Source organism: Bombus vancouverensis, chromosome 7 (assembly GCF_051014615.1).
Source record: "Bombus vancouverensis nearcticus chromosome 7, iyBomVanc1_principal, whole genome shotgun sequence".
In the NCBI taxonomy this organism is placed as follows: Eukaryota; Metazoa; Arthropoda; class Insecta; order Hymenoptera; family Apidae; genus Bombus; species Bombus vancouverensis.
Genome location: NC_134917.1, coordinates 12,578,553 through 12,597,363, shown reverse-complemented (window position 1 = coordinate 12,597,363; position 18,811 = coordinate 12,578,553). Strand labels below are relative to the sequence as shown.

Sequence of the window (18,811 nt, the reverse complement as noted above, 5' to 3'; positions counted from 1 at the left end):
TTATACCTTACAAATTTTGTTTATTTATTTATATTGCTTATTTAAATTATTTATAATGTTTTTACTACAATTTGAAATGTAATAAATAATGATAAAAAGAGCACGGACTACTAAATTGTGTATTTATATTTGAAAATCTAATTTTTCTTATACCTTTCTATAATTTTATCTTCTTTCATTATATCGTTAATTTATTTGATTCAATTACCATTGATATAAAAGATTATTTATTTTAATTCTTAAATGAATCGAGTTTCTTTTCATTGTATCATTTTTTAGATAAGAGAAAAATAATTCAATCAAGAAAATGTAATTATGTTATAATTATTTTTATGCAAATTAATTAAATTTATATGCATATTTCGAAGAAGTAGTATTTATTAGTAGTATTTATTACGTACCTTTCCATCAGCATCACTTATTTCGGAGAAGAATTAAATTTAAAGGACTGCAGATACGTGAACACGAAAGATATTATTTATTTATAATTTATGAGGACAAACAAGTAAATTTACATAGGAAGGACACTTTCAGTAAAACACATTTGCTAAACCGTTAACATGTTTAACATAAAGAAGGAAACTAATCGGAGTCTAATCACCAGCCTTGCTGATATAGTCTTTCACCAAACGGCGTTATATTTGATGCGCCACAAAACAATCTAATCAGAATTATGAAACATTCTCGAAGCGAAAGCACGATAATTATATGCATTTTTTGTTACTAATTATACTAACACTAATTTTTCGTCGCTTCGTAGCGAAAAATAAAGGACTTAACGTGATCTTCAAATGGACACTAAACATTCCTATCTCTTTATCTGTTTTGTCTCTCGTTCTTTCGCTCGCTCGTTCGCTCTTTCTCTCTCGCGCGCTCTCTTGTTTTCATCTTATTTATTCGACCGCTTTTTTCTTTCACTTTCAATTCCTCTATACGTAATCTATAATAGCGTCATAGTAAACTAGTAAGGTACAAACAGGAGTTTTATACATGGTTTCACGAGAGAATACATTAAGCTCAGGTCTTATCTCTACTTTTACGAAAACATGGTCCTGTGTGTGTCCAACTTTGCGAGACAAATGTTTCGTTTGGAACCCTCCGGCGAATCCTTTTTGTCATTTCTTGAAAGAGTGAGCGGAAATCGACGGAAATCGGCGCGAGTTTAAGAATGCAATTTTAGACACGCACGCAAGACAAACTTCGCGACGTTTACTCGAAAATGCTGACGCGAATGAATTACGCAAATTAAAAATCGGAAAGAAACGATTCGTTGATAGATGTCGACCGGACAACTACTTCATTCATCTAATTATCGATAACGAGAATACGAAAATCCGTTGCTCATATTAGGCATATTACTATGCACGTGTACTTACATGTTAAACTGTACGTATATTCAATTCGATTCGTTTCGCAAAAATGGTCGACGTTGTTTTGCTTTGGGAATCTAACTTAAAATTAATATCGGTATATAATTTGTGACATCGAAATTAATATTTTATTTATTGAGCAAGGATCTAAAACATTCTTTCTTCTTCTCAACTAGCGAAACTAAGGCTATGACATTCATATGAACGATTATTCGTGCACGCTGCTTCGAAGATGATATATACGTTTACTTTACGACGAGAAGTAATTTAGAAGGGATTTGCGATTGTGCATGCTTACTTTCGTGTTTTTTTTTTCTTTTTTAAGAATCGAAAACAGCAAAACGATTAAAAAGAAAAGAACAAGTATGTTTTTTTAGACTAATCAAAACAGAAGAACAACGAATCTATCGATACAACAAAACGATTAATGCCCGATTCCTTAAAACGATATTATACGAAAACTCGTCGGAAGTTTTCTTCTCAACGTCATGGAAAACATCGTGCGTACAATTAACGCTAATATTCTCTAGAATTAATGTATATTATTATCTAAGTATTCTTTCAGGTAACAACATCGCAAAAAAAGCTTCTAAATGTCAATATTACACAAAGAGGTTATGTGTTACATATTTGCAATGCTATAAGTAGTCACTGGTCAAACAGTTTCCATTAGAAACAACGTCTGTCTCTTGAAATTAAACTAGTACGAAAGAAAAGAAATACAGTTTCGAAGGAGAGGGGAAAGGAAAGACCTAAAACAATGGGCATCGCAACAATATTTTTTACTAAGTACGAAAACTAGCATTCTGCATTTATACTCGTTACAGAATTCGAGGAGTTTCCTTCGAAGCAGGTGCATCACAGTTATACAGTTTGTTTAGCGACTGGGTTTTCTATCTAATCGTAGTTACGCCTTACAGCCTTAAAGTCTAATATCATAATTTGCCCGTGTCCACGGGTACGGTAGGTACAATATTATTGACAATCATTAAGACGGATCCTACTATTTAAGTATAATTAGGTACATTTTGTGCAAGGTAATCGTTGTGTGACAGAATATAGGACAAGTGGCTACGCACTCAAACGACTGAAGCGTCTTTGTAAAATGATGCCGTATCTCTCTTTTTCTTTCTCTTTCTCGTGTGCACATATACGTCTTGCCTCTATCTATACTTTTCGATCATTTTGTTCGTTTCGTTCTTGTTTTTTTCCTTTGTATTTCCTTCCGTTATAGCCAGTAATTGTTCATTTCTCTCGAAAGACAAACGAAACAAGAGGATCCGACTCGTCTGGTGTATAAAGTATATAAAGGTTTCTACCACAGCCCATTTAACGATATATCATTCATATATATATATATAATATATATATGTATATAATATATATTATTGTTATATTATCATATACGTATCATTAATACGATTCGTAGTGTACATTGAAACGTAAACATATATAATATATATATAAAAAACACTAAGAACGACAGATTTAATTTTCTTTCCTTCTCTCTCATATCCAAGCTCGCGCATCTGTTACGCTATTTGCTTCTCTGCTCTGGCCCTCGTTCTTTTCCTTTATATTTTCCAACGTCCCTTTTTTCTCACATTCCGAGAAATTTTTTCACGATCATCCATATACTATTACGTTTACCCGGAACACTGTACGATCCACGTTATCGCGGTAAACATCTATTCACTGGCGCTTATGTTAAAGGATGCCGAAGAATTCTCTTGTCTAAACGTCGAAGAAAGGGCTAATAAGAAAACGTCGTTTTAAAGTCCTTAAGAGTTCTCTCTGGTTTAGTTGGATTGTCGATTCAGTTTCACTTGAGAATAAATAATGCGACCTTTTTGGGTTATTAGCGTTGTAAAATCACAGCCCAAAAGCATCGAAGAAGTTGAACAAACGAACAAGCTAGAGAGTCGATCAGACACGACACGTGCGCCAATCATTATTATTGCCGTTGCCTCGTCTTCGATTCGAGCAAACCTTTTGTTTTCGTTTTGTCACACGTAAACAAATAATACGAGAGAAATAAGCTCAAACGCAAACGGAAAATTACGAAACTAATCGATGCTGAAGCAAAAGCGTACGCGTTGATATTAAAAATTGGTCAAATTGTTTCTTCTTTTTCTTCTCTTTCTAATATTTATAAGTTTCTTTTTCTGTTTGTCGCTTTAAAGGTCTTAAATTGTTTATATGTACGCAATAAAAAAAAGAAAGAAGAAGAACCGTATGCTAGTAAATGACATTTGAAAAAGTCGTTAAAAAATGCTTTCTCGAGTAATATGAAAATATCCGAATCTGCAAGCAATATCGGTAAATAATATCAATCAAAAACGCTTCAGTTGAGATTTAATCGATTATCCGAGAGATTTCGGGAACACAAATAAGAAATTTGTAATGGAATTCTAGTAAAAACCACCTTTATTGTACCATTGTTCTAATTCGTCCCATACAACATCTGCGAATCGAGCGTCATCGCTTGGGCTAAAATTATTGATGATATACCTCGGTTAATGATTCTCTCTCTTTTTTTTTTCCGGCAGTATATAGTGTACTTTATCGCAATTAGTCTCCTGACACGAACCTTTTCTCTTTTAAAAAACAGTCGTAGAGTAACACAACGTTGATACGAGTTAAGCGTAACGAATATAAAGATTCATCGGGTATAGGCAAACGTACACGATCGCTTGCGAAAAAACGACGACGAGAGTGAATGAACGTATCTTTTCTTTTTCCTCCTCTTTCTCGTGTTTTGCGATTCGCTGGCACTGTCGTAAGTAACAACACATTTACACGAATATTAATGCATCCGTAAAAAAATTATTTTGTGCAGTTTACAGAAGGTGGGAGTTACCGTCGTTTTTTTTCAAGAATCTCTACAGTCTTTAGTGTATGTATGTACGTACGTGTGTGTATATGTGTGAATGTATAATGTTCTGCACGCATGACTTGTTAAAAATTGATGCACGCCGAGACGCATAGCCATTTAAGATTTGAGCACTGTTCTTTCTTTTTTTTATTTTTCATCTCCTCGTTCGACCACGCTTATATATTTTTCCATTACATATCTTTCTCTCTCTTACTTTTTTTTTTTTTTTCGTTTAATTTCTTCCGCGATATTATCTACATACGTTGTGATACTTTGTTTGCTTAAAATTTGATACACATGGACGCAATGTTAATGTTCAGTCAAATTTTAAGCACCGCGCGAGATAGCAGAATTCGCTATTTAAGTGTAAACGGCTCGACATAATCCTAATCGCTCGGAGCTCGTACATCGAAGCACAGATTCGCGTTCTATGATCGAACGTCATGACAAAATCTGCACTTTGTTTTTGTCTGTGATACGTATCCACGTGTACCACGCGAGACGTTCAAAATTCGACGAGCATCCTTCGTAATGGAATCGCAGGCGAATAGTAAACGTCTGCCGCGTGTACGTACGCGCGTGAGCAAATAATTAGACCCGAAACGTTCTGCACCTGCTGCGTATTTCTTTTCTTCATGGCAAGTGACACGAGATTATGCGATGCTTCGCGAGCAAAGTGCAACCTTGATAGCACGCGAATTCCGAGGATTTTCCGATATGTTCGAAATACGATAAAATCGAGCTCTGTATTTCGGCCTATGGAAGCTACGTAAGCGATGATAGACTAGTGTAGTGATCGAGTGAAATTTTTCGTAGCTAATAAAAATCACTGAGATCGTTACGCGAAAAATAATTATTCCTCTATGCGAGGCGTTTCAAAAAAGTTGGACAAAAATTGTAAACCACTTTTACATGTTGTACATGTTAAAACAAGAAAATACGTTCATAGAAATACGTATCTTTATAAATATAATTTAACGTAGCATTAAGATCAAATATCGCAAACATCGAAATAGCGAGACTGTAGCGAAAAATAAATAAAATAGTAATAACAAAATAATAAAATACAACGAAGATAAGAGATTAGTAAAAATATTTGTGCTAATTTCCGTCCTTTAAACATCTTTAAGCGACTCTGAAAATCTTATGGTAACTGATAGTAAAATAGAGTGTACGCGTGTATCGGAACTTACGCGGAACACCTCCAAAGTACTTTGGAATTCCTTCATGCACATATATTTACATAAATACTTCCTTTCGCGCTCTGACTTACGCATTTACGCCGAAATTTTTGCCCAACCTTTCTGAGATGTACGTCTAAAAATAAGACACTCAAAATTCTTCTTCAAGAGCGTCGATACCGGATTTGCGATCCTTTAGAAACAGTCAGAAGTACAAGAATCTTATAAGCGGCGATGAAAAGTGAAATTCTTTCTTTCGCTTAGGTTCGAACGGAGGAAAATAGAAGAAACGAAAAACCGAATTGAGGTCTTCTTTCGCGATCGAGGAACTTTTGCAGCCGTGTAAAAGGTCAAGTTCTTTTTCTTAAAAAGAAAAAAAAAAACCCCCCCTCCAGATCGTACGTCTGTAACAGTATCCAGGATCGATTTGCGCGACGAGTTTTCTAAGACCGAACTCGCATTCTCTCTCTCTCTCTCTGTTTCTCTCTTTCTCTCTCGTTTCTACCTTGATCGTTATTAGGAAAAAATGTGCTAGTAAGAAAAAGCTAATCGATCTTCGAGTTACCACTAGAGAAACGCACACGAATCTATAGGTGATTCCTTACAAATGACGTCCTCAATCAAATTTACTAACCGACAACCGCAAAAACGGTAAAGAAATCCGGCGTTTGGATTTCGATCACGCTTCCTCGTCGAAGTAGACTTTATTCCGATGAAGGAGAAATCGTCTTCAACCGTCGCTATCCTCCCTAGCGTTGCAAATCTATGTTAAATAACTATTGTAACGCGATCGTTGTATAGTATTTGGTATTTAATGGTCCGCAAACCAAGCAGTATTCTCTTCGCGATGTCGATGTTTACTTAGACTTCATCTTTATTATTTGTTTAATTATTATCTCTCTTTCATTATTTGTTTAATTTCTCGATAATACTCGACCATCGTTGACCCGTTACCCTGAAGTTTGGAATACCTTTTTTTTTTTTGTTTTCTTTTTTGTCTTTTTTTCTTTTTTTCTTTTTACTTTTCGAAGTAAAACGATTGTCTTCGTACGAACGAACGAACCTACGCGTATAATATGATGGCCAGGAGATCGCACTTCCTTTTCTCGTTCGATGAGGCGGCGAAAAGCTGGATCCCGAAGGATCTCGACAATTCGTTATGAGAAATCGTGTCGTCGAAACAGAATGTTCCATGTCTCTCGTAACTATCTTCGGTTTACGTAGTCTCGATCGCTCTTGTGTAACCGTTAAGAAATATTACAACGTACAAAATCTGTTCTATCGTGTAAACCATGTAAAATATAAAAAAGTAGAAAAGAGTAGCAGTGAGAAATAACGAGGCAATGATATAGTAGAGAGCGTTAGGACCAAGAATATCGGTTCTCCCGTTGGTATCAACGTTCGTTCCTCGTGGAACGTCTCATTCTGGCGTCACCAAAAATGACCAAGGTGGAAAAACTCAGGATACGAAGAACGTTCCGAGAATTGATTTTTATATCGATGACTCAGTTACGTGGAATTGTTTTCGTTTCCATTGAAATTTCAGTAACAGCCGCCTCGTCACATTTTCATCGAGATTTTCTCCAATTATCGAGATCCTTCGTCAGCACCAGGAAAGAATATCGATCAGGCCGTGCATTTCTTATGCTTACGTGCCTCTCTTCTGGTTGCATTTCCCTGAGAACTTTCAACCTGCGATCTAAATTACTCGCTGAACATTCTAAACATCGGCGATACAACGCTGCTTTTATTTTATACGTCTCCTCCTCTGTCTTCTCTTTTTTTTTTCGTTTTTTTTCATCCCCCCACTCCCCCTCGTTTTTTCATTTTCCTGGACACTGAAGCGTACCGATGATTGCGACATTCGATCGCTGAATTTGATTGAGGATCCGTAGCAGCGATCCATAGTTTAGATATTAGCGGCGAAAGCGACAATCCTTCACTGCTCTTACCACTTATGCAATTTTGCATACGATTGTGTCCATTTTTTTTCTTTTTCTCTGTTTGTCCATCATATATACATATACATCATATAAAGCTAGTATCTCGCGATAGTAGCTCGAAAGCGAAGAGAAAACGTGAAATTGAAAAATTCGTTTCTTCGGCTAATAACGTCGAACGCGTTGGAATAGAATATTATCGTCGCTTACGCGAAAGCATTATTAAGCTAGAAAACTTTCTAGAGTTACTACGCGGACAATGTTCCTTTGCAATACGTTCAACGGAAGAAAGAAACGAATTTTCTGAATCGTCTTCCATTTATCGTTTAGCCCCGACCCCATAGACAAGAAGATATATAATTATCCATTTGCATTAAATCTATCAATAGTTGTGATATCTCCTTTTAACGACACGAATGATTCTCAACGATTGCGTTTTACTTGTTTCCTTCCTTTTTCTTCTGTTTTTCTTTTTTTCTTTTTTTTTTTTTTCGTTCAACGCGAAACAAGTAGAATTACGTTAATCATCAACCTACTGGCAAGACAACGCTGACACTCGTCATCAATCATCGATATGTGACGTGTTACGGTGCGCAAACAACGTTCAAACAATCATCACTGGTATAATCGAAAGGAAAATAAATATAACTTTTCTAATATAATTACCTATACCGATTAAATACAGTAAATTAGCTAAATCGATTAACGAAGGAAAGCAGGAATAAAACTTTGGCAAAATGCGTTTGAAACATCGGTAAGATGCGAAACGTATATTTCCGTTTTGTTCATTGTTGTTAAGCAACGAAAACGAAGGAAAATATTTCAGTTTTAACGTGTTTCTTTGATCGATAATAACACGATATCCTATCAAGGAATTATTCTATGAATTATCGTAAATATGAAATCCTTAAGCTAAGTCGATATATATATATATAAAAAAAAAATAAAAAGTAAAAGAGAAAACAAAACAAAAAAAAAAGAATACCACAGGCGATAAAATCAAAGAGACAAACGAAAAAGAAACGAGGAAGGATCGTTAACGATACGCGTATAATTGTCGCGTAATTTCATTTTTTTAACGTTCTCTCGAACGAGAGAAACGTCGAAAAAAGATCGCTCCGATTATTTACAATTAAACGCACCACTCCCATCGACGCGTATTGCACGAATAAAAAATTATAGTATACGCGTCTAGGATTAGCGGAGAATTATACTAAGAATTTGAACTAACTCATCGTTGCTCGTCAGCGTCGATAATCTCCAAAGAGTTCTCGATAATAGATGCATCAACGAGCAAACAGTGACTCGAGTATCAGCGGCAAAGTAGCGAATCTCGCCAGAGGTTTGACATCGAATATTAAACGATATCTAAGATTTGTCCGTCTCCTAACAGCGAAATTTCCCTAAACGCCGTGTTCACCGGCTATTTCGAATTTCACAAATTTTCCTTTCCTTGTACACGCGTACAAATATCATCTAATTTATCTAATCGTCCGTTTCCGACGTTTTACTACGAATTACTCACGTAAATGTCCACATATATGTATATGCATATGTACGTGTAATATGTTATTTATCTATTAATCGTTTACTAATCGTTACTAATTATCGACTTCGTCTTCTCGTTCACAACTCTACTCGACTATTATCTCTTTCGAATCTTTGCGAACTATCGCTAACATCGAAGTAACTAAACTTTACTACCTTCTTTCCTAATCAGGAATTACAGATTCTCTCTGTATCTTTGTGATTATATGTGTTCCCTACGGTCCTTGACTTCTCATAGTATCAGAAATACTCATACGTAAGTTCTCGGCGTTTGCTTCTCGAGTCTATCTATTTTTCACGTCGATAACACGACGTTCGATATTGATATTTCATCGATCGAGTAATTCTATTCGATTGTTGTACACGAGGTTATGAGAGCTCATCGATATCTTCTGATAGAACGATTTACAATCGTTGATTCGAAAAGTACGAAATTGCTAACACCGTGGATTAGTCGATTTTCCAACTGAATATTTTATCGATCTCCGAGATAAGATAATGTTTTTTTTATACATATACATGTGCTTCAATTACTGCACTAGAGAAGTTGTTTATTCAAGTGGATGAACGCGTGAGACATGTAGTTTCAGATCTCGAGAGTTCGATACGATCGAGTGTAAGTTTCGAATGGAATCAATCGTACAAATCGTACAAACATTCGATAAAAACGTTTCTGAGTCGCTAGCCGCCAAACAATGACTTAACGTTATTATTACTAAATTATTACTAAGTTACCGACTGACGGATAGGAAGATAGTAGCAAAAGCACAAATACACTAGAAGTTTGCACCGAGGCTTCGAATTATAAGTACAGATTGACCGACTGTGTAAAAAGATTTACGTAAAAAGATTTTTCAACGTCAATAGGTTCATAGATCAACTTAATCTTCCCACCGGTTTATTTACCTTGAATTACATTATCGCATAATGTAATTATCGATGTATTGTTATATAATCCACAATACAATCGTCATTATCTCCAAAGATTTATTTATCTCGATAAAATATTTGTTCGATTATATAATTTAAAAAACAGTATATTAAGTATTCAATTTCGACCACGTTTTTATAAATGACGAAAGATGGTAAAGGAAGGTAGAGAGAGAAATAGATACGCGTTAACGACATACCTATAAATAAGAAATAAATACTTTTTACTCGCTCTCCATAGCAACCTTTCTCGAAAGGTATATTGCCTTATATTGGCAATCTATACCAATAATTTCGAAACAAGTTGCACACGCGATAGGCCTCTATGTTTATCTACGTGTAATAATAAAAACTACAAAAAAAGTTGCAAGGAAAGGGACGCGTCGTCCTCTCAAAGTCTCTCAAACGATGTCGTCGAGAGCGAAGTTAATTTTCGAATCCACTAAATTCGCGGCTTTCAAGAATATTTGAAAGTTCCAGCACCTCGAACTTGTCGAGTCAAGCTCTTAGGAAGCTTCTAGGCGGAAACAAATAAAATACCTATCGCTAGTTTGTCACACCTAATATTAGAAACTTTCTAAGCTGTAGCAGAACCGCCTCTTTCTTTATCGGGTGCCAAAGAAAGGTAAAGTCACACCGATATTAAATACAGAGGCTTCGACAGAGCTAGTCATTCTAACACGAACAATACATCCTCCAATACTATGTTACCTACGTACAATTTCTTTTTTTTTTTTCTCTATATTAGTATCTTTTCCTTTGAACGTACACTTATTGCATATTGAACTTGTTATTATATACTTGTCGTTATCCCTTCCCTTGTTTCCATATTTTACAGATTTTTAATTTAACTCTTGATTGGAATCATTGGGATTTGTGAGGTCCACAAGAGTTTCCATCGATTTACTTTACTTAATTTTCAAGGTATTATTTTAATTTACGAGATAGAAAGACGACGAACACGACCGACGATCGTATTTATCGCGCGAGACATAGAATGCAAATTAAAACGAAATATTCCGAAATTAAGTAACTCGGATCTAACTGAAGCTTCGTTACCTATAACGACAATCTTCAACTTGCGAAATCGCCATCCCCTCTCCGCTGACGTGACGGTAATGTGTATAATACGATTTAGAAATCTCTTTCTTAATTTAATACGATCATTCTTACTTTAGATATTTGTGTTTCGTAATACAGTTTCTACATGAAAATCATGAGCGCCAGTAGAACCAGAAAACCGAAAGATCATACCGATCGCTCTAACGAGTAACGGGATAAAACAGAAAATACAAGTATGCAAGATATTGCAGACATTCTTGAGGATGTTGACTTTATTACAGAAGCTAATACTAATGAGTCATGAGTACTAGAAGTACCAATGAGTCGTTAATGTATCATTAACAACGATCCCGGTTACCAAGAATAATTGTCTATTCGACGTGCTGATGATAAAATTTGGAGATTTTAGATAGCTTTTAATACGTTTTCAAAAGCTCGATAGTTTTCCTCGTACATTTTAATACTTTATCAATCGTGTGGAAATAATTTGATTGGAAAAATCGTAGTAAAAGAAAATCGAATCTGCTATGTAACGCACACTCGTCATAGAGACAGAAAATTACAGATTACGATCAAGCTAAATTTTACACGATCGTTAAAGCGTATACATTGTCGAAGATTACATGGAAAAACGAAACTGTTGTCACGGTAATTATATTACGTAAATACGATTCTTTGCACCATCTTTAAAGTTCCTCTGAAGCTGTACTGGCGTTCGAAGGTACGCGATAAAAATCGTTAACTATCGTACAAATACTATCAATAGCATTCCGTCTATATACGATCGAGGATCGTTCCAAGAAAAATATTGCCTTTTAAATGGGCAAACACCCATAATTCATCCACGTTACGTAGGTGTGTGTATATCTTAGGCATACATGTTCACTTTGTAGGAATGGGTAGTTTTGAACGCATCGCGTTTCCATTAGTGCCAAACAGTTAAATGTTTTCCATGGCGAAATTGTTCTATTGGTCGATTACTATCGTATTATTAATCAATGGTGTAAATTGCTCAGCGATCGATAACCGCGACACCTTTATTGACTATATATCGAACTATTTTAATCGAATTATATGGGAACTTAATTCAATTTCACGTGGAACTAAACACCGTGATATTCATAGAATAAACGTGGATAAGAGTTAACGTTCAGGCAATTCGTGCACTGACGAATGCTACAACGAATCGAGAACGAAACGAAGACTAACAAGTGCAAAGTAATTGACACTCGCCAATTGGAATGATCTGGACCAACTGACTCTGGCTACTCTGAAATAAAAATCTACACGCTTGAAAATAAAAATATCAGCTCGAGACAGTATTTAATATCGTTTATAATATCTATTAAACTTAATATATTTATCCTATTAAAAAACGTAGCTAGAAATTCTTATAAAATTACCCAATAATGTTCCGTGTCTAACGAAGTACGCAAATTAACGAGATGCTTGAACACTTGAAAGTTATTTTACAGTATTAGGATAAAGAGTAGAAGTATATGTACAGTAAGGTATAAGTAAAGAATAGGAAGGAAACGAGTGTTGTAAAATACATAAATATCAGATTAACAAGTTTGCTATTTGCCTCGGGAAATATATGAAAACAGCGACACACCAATTTTGGCGTGTGCTGCTTATTGATCTCGTCGGTATACGTTTTGTGCCATGGTCACAGTGTAGCACGTGTCAGATTTAAGAAAACGATAGGCAATCCGAGGTGAAATAATTCCGGTTTACGAGAGTTACGTTATTCGAGATCTCAGGAATAGAAATCTATTCCCGAAGATAGATTTGCAACAAACTAAAATCAGAGCAATTGCGAAAGAATAATTGCAAACTGACAGAAAGGCATGAATTCGGAATTTTTTTCCAGCGTTCTAGATTTTTACAAATAAGTCATTATAGCCAAAAATATGTCAAAGAATTCTAGATGCAAAAATGCATGAACATGACTGTACGAGTATCTTTCTTACAATAGAAAAATAATCACAAAGAAATCAAAGCAATTTTGGCAGTGAAAACAATTTCAAAGGAAAAATGGCTAGTTGTTCGACAGCTTTTTGTTTAAACGTCAGCAATGAATGAAATGAATACTATTCGAGATTAACGTAAGCGTATGGAATAAGCCTGAAGGAAAAGGGAAATGCAACCGTAAATTCGATAAGTGAAAATTGTACATTAAAAAATTGAAAATCCAAGGTGACAACGATATTTAATATTGCCGGTTCTATTTCGAAATTCTAATCAAACGAGGAATACTAAGATAAGAAGGATCGTAGAACACGCGTTTTCGGAGTGTATCTCGAAATTAGACGATCGAAGACGAATCACGTCAAATTATAAAACACTAACGATTTATAAAATTGAATTGTACGTTTGAAAGAAAGAAAAAAGAAAAAAATTGAACACAAAAATCGATACTGACCTCGATATCAGTCGTACAAAATACGTAATAAACGAAATTAAACACTGTCTAGTGTTGCGCGCTAAGTTAATTCGTATAGCGATTACTTATACGATTGAAAATGAATTATCCGGACCCTGTACTGATCCTAATTATCATTCGGAATTTTGGGCGAATATTATCGCAATATAAGCGGAACGATTTCGCGATTAACATCCTATGTATCTATCGGCAAAGAAATAGTTGAGTCTTATGAATACCCACTTAACGTCTTGAGAGTCTCGTGAGTTAAACATTGGTCGGTTTCTTGTCTACTTCTCTTCGTTATTACTTTGTCTGCTTTATATACATCTCTGTATGGACGATTAAGACTTTTCCTATGTAACTCCTTGTTGCCTCGTGAGCGTTCGCAAAATTAGTTGTATACTCACATACACGAGCATGTGAACGTACATATACGGAATGTACAGGATGTTTCGCTAATTTTACACGCACGCACATACACGCATACACACGCATACCTTTTATTACTTAGAACGTAATTTTAGCTTTTACGACACATCGAATTATTCGGTAAATAATATCAACGTTAGGTGAAGTACAAGTATGTACAAAACTGCAAAATATAGCAGCGCGAGAAGACCTAATGTAAGAGAAGACTGGCAAGAGATCAGGTAGCAAGGAGAAACAGACAGTATATTATCAGACATACTTGTACCAGTATGCAGCTAATCCGATAAAACCTGCTTTTTCATGCGATTTCTTTTTATTTATTAATTATAACGCGTGTTAATTTCAACACACAAACTGATTGTCCGAATCGGAAATAATCTCGATTTATAAAAATTCAATTATTTTCTCGGAAACCGAAATTTCACCGGCTATTTCAATTAGAAGCAACTCGGACGTTTACGGTCGGAAGTTCAATGGAACAAAAAGGTTCATTTGAAAGAAAAGTATCATTAGCGATATCAGTGAAACAACCTGTACCAGTACATGTACACGCGCTGGATACATATATATTTAGCTATTATAGGTAGTTTATAATATCACATGCAAATTTAAATAGGATTGTCAAACACGTATCTGTACAGATAGTGTTCCTATTCTTAATGATGCTGCGTAAGGTAAATACGATACGAGGTAATCACTGAATACGTGCGCATGCACATATAATATGTATATATATAATATGTAACTTCACGCGAGAGAAAGCTTCATTCGTGTTCTTTTCCAACAGGAAGAAGAAAACAGATGTTGTACACGCATAGAAGAAGCTGGACGAATGCAAATGGCGCTACTCTTTCTTAAGTGATCTCTTCTATTCTCCTTTTTCTATGCAAGTGAAATTCATCCGCAACGTTTGAAGAAGTTGCAGCTGGCAAGATATTTCCTATAATTTTACAGAATTTTGATAAAAAGCATCCGCTTCTCTGTGTTACGATTAACGAGATTCCAATGTTTCCGCGACGAACAATGCAGTATGCTGATCAACGTGAAAAATAACATAATCATTATTCATATCGTATTATTATCCTTTTACGTTAACAGCTTCCTATGAATTACGTATGCGTATTGGAAATTAGGATAGAGATCGCAATAGAAATGGCAAAAGATAATGGACCGTGCACAGTAGAATTTCCTTTGTCTAAACATTCTCTTACGAATATTCGAAGTTATCGTTCAAAATATTTTAAATCAATTACGTGCCACGGTATTCATATTTTCGATAGAAAATTTATGTACTTTGAACCAAATAGACATTTAAGATTCATAAGTTTCATATTTTTTCATTTTGTCTGAAACATTTAGAATTGAATAATACCGATAAATTTTCATATTATACCGAATATATAAATTACAACCTCGTCTTAACGATAGTACGATATGCTAAATACTGATTATTATGTGAATATTTATTTTTCCAAACGCTTTTGTCTCCTGCACTTAGTTCAGATAATGGACATTTTACTGTCTTACTTATTGATAAATTGAAACGTTGATAAAATGCAAACCGAAGTCGAACATGAATATTTAAAAAAAAAAAGAAAATGGGTTATCACATAACGTTTTTTAGACTAGAAGAAATAGCGAGAAAAATTATATCGCGACACTTTATTCACGAAAGCTACAAGAAGCCTTTGAAGAGATCGAGTGTACTAGCATAGATAATTCGGATGATTGCACGATATTGGCAATTGTTCTGGCTAAGTACCATGGGTTAAATGTTAAATGAAACACTTATTAAAAAACGATTCGCGATATGAGCGCGAATATCGCCAACGTATATCTCGATGGTTTCAAAATTTTTCGAAGAGAATGTTTCTAGCCGATACCTCACAGTTATAATTGGACGTGTATATTTATCTATCGATATCACATTCCAAGTTATAGCGTAGAACAGCGGTAAAAGCAACTGGCTGAAGCGAAAATGTCGAGAACAGGAAAGAAACGTCGACGTTAAAGAAGAAGAAAGTAACAAGATTTGACTGCGTTCATCGTGTTCTTACCGCGAGAGTAAGTTCCTCGGCGTTAAGTTATGTACAAATTGGCATTATATATATCACAGTTACAATATAAACACGTTGACAAATGCGGAAGGAAATTCTGTAAAGCACTGCTTGCTTTCTTCTTCAGCCTAAACAGAGCTATAAAAACTCGTTTCTCTTTATCACGTTCTTGGATGTACATAACGCAAGCAAAAGTAATCTTTTTCCTTTTTCATTGTACCAACTCCTTTTTTTAATGAGCCATTCGGCAATCTACCTTACCCTAACAAAGACATATATTTTTCGTATTTTTTTCTTTTTTCTTTCTTACGTTCCCATTAAATTTTCGCTAAGACTATACTTTCGACACGTTCCCGGACACGTGTTTCATCGTTTGTCCCGTTTGATTCTTGAAATGGAAAAGAAAAAAGAAGAGAGCGAACGTCGCCGTGTGACTCTCTTCCAGACCACACGCGTCTCTCCTTCGTTGCCTTCATCGTTTTCAGAGAAGGGAAGAAAAGGCAGGGGACAAAGTGAAACGTAAACGAAAGAGCATCAACGTAAAGGTAATGGGTTTTAAGTTCACGTACTGCCCACTCCTGAAATTAGATGAAACGAATAAGTGAGGAAGAAAAGAGGAAAAGAGAAAGAAGGAAAGAAACAAAGAAGAAGGAAAGACAAACAACGAAGTTGCGAAGAAATGCAAATGTCCCTTCGTGTTAATGAAAAATGAGGTTCACAGATATGCTGATATACGTGGAGACGATGCTCGACATGGTCCCCAATGATTATGTGTAAGCGCTATGTAAAAGCGAGTTAACAGTCTGTATGTATATCTTGCACCTTTCGCAAGACTGGATAGTACCGGGCCCTTCTCCGTTAAAAGCTTGTCTTTGCAGCCGAGCGATTGCTTTCATTTCAGTACAGTAAGTTCGAAGACGCGACGCCTCCTATATCTTCCTTTTAATAATTCACCATGTAATTATATCGTTTGAAACTTTGTGTCTACGTGTAAAGTCAATAAACTTTATTTCTGCTTCCTCGATACCGACCCGTATGAAAACGCGTTCATCCAAGTGGCTAAAACAATCAAGAATCTCAGTTTCACGTTACATAATAGTCATTCTTTAGAAATCACGTTTCCATCGGTGAAATTCAAATTTGTATCTTTCAAGTTGTAAAAATAAATGGATATAATTGATAAAATTATCAGTCGATACGCGAGTGGTCTCGAGCAAAGGAGAAATACGATACCGATATAAAATCTTTTTGTAAAGCTTCAAGAATTTTGCGAAACGCGCCAATATAGAGGAACAATGTAGTCGAAAATCTGAAACGTTGTTTCGTTAATGTGATCGGCAACAAAGACAGCCAGAAAATTGTATTCGTAACAACAACTATCGCTAGAAACTAAATTAAATACTTCGCTACTAATGTCTCTCCTGCCTAAGATTGATATAGAAGTACCGGAGAAATTAATCCAACACACCGTTTTTCTCCCGCTTTTATCATTGGGAATCACTACGTACACAATGCAGCTTAAATGGGAGTTAACGGACATATGTACAGAGATGATTATATTAAAGCTTCACCGATATTCGATAACCAACAACTGATTTTATGAGTATTTCTAATCACAATACAGGCCGATTGATACAGCTTAGATATTAAGAAAGTTAGACCTTCAGACAGCAAAAATGTTGCACCTAAGTTTCGTTATCTCATCATACTGTCATCTCTACGTGTTGGACACTATATAGATTCACATTTTCTTTTCCCCCCCCCCCCTTTTTTTCTAATACGGAGTACTCTTGCTCGTCGTTGTGCGAATACCTGTTTTATAATTTCATAGGAATACGGAAATAATCGTCGTTCAAGCATCTCAAGAACGTAGAACGGAACGACGTTCGATGCTTTCGTGGAGCTCGAACTTGCGCGATTATATCGCGGCTTAAATTATAATAAAACGAATTCGTACGAAATTGTACATACGCACGTTGGAACGTTAAAATATCCTGAGCTTAACAAATCATCAGTATGAAAGAGATTACTCAATATTGAGTAGAGGAAATGCTGAACTTTGCAAGTCGGCCGTTATAGAGCTAATTAACTTGCCTAGAACGTACATGTAGTAAGTATGTAGGAATAGTTTTGTGTCTCACGTATGCACGTTAAAAATTCTCTATATACCTTATACAAGTTGTACGTATACTTGCACATAGGTATGTGCACGTACACACATATAGACATGTATACGTATAGGTATACGTACATATATAATATCCCACGTATATGTGTGTAATTATATACACGAATATTTTGTATTTTATTTTACACGTAACTGTGACTATGTGCTGTGCGTAAATGTTACGCCAGAGCACGCTTTTGTGTATGCGTGTAGCGAGTATGCGTTAGAAAAGTCCTCTCTTTTAACAAAGATTTATGTGTAGTATAATGGACATCATTTGCGTTGTATATATATCTATTATATATATATATCTATATACCGAATCAGATCAAAGGCTACACATATTTCACAGATTGAGAAAAGCTCACCCGATCTGAAATTTAAATTGCCGCATCGCATCTTCAATTTTTCGAAATATTCGAAGTTTTCGAGATGTATTTTGACTACCTGATATACATCTTGGGTCACACATTTAAGGAAGGCCACATTGAACTAGTCTAAGAAATTACTGCCTAGCACTCTGAACAAATATATTGATAAAATTTAGCCTATATTATCTAGCCTATGACACATACGCAAACGAGTAATAGTCGGAGATTCTGGCGAACGTTCCTTTTTTCTCTTTTTCTTTTTTTCTTTTTTTATATTTCTTTTAGTACGTCTGAGCAATCTTGTTCTCCGTTTTTCCTTTCTACGAGTATCGGATCCTCAATAAATTTGAAATGATTATCTTTGGCAATGTGAAATACGCAAGACAACATACCCAAAGATAAAAATATCGACGTTCGTAAGTTTTCTTTTCGTTAGTACATTAGCAAAGAACA

General features: G+C 35.3%; 1 protein-coding gene across 4 annotated transcripts in view; it reads right to left on the bottom strand.

Moving 5' to 3' along the window:
- LOC117156000 (Exonuclease tos) overlaps window positions 1-18,811 on the bottom strand; it is a 39,024-nt gene that overhangs the window by 15,309 nt on the left and 4,904 nt on the right. The window lies entirely within an intron of this gene.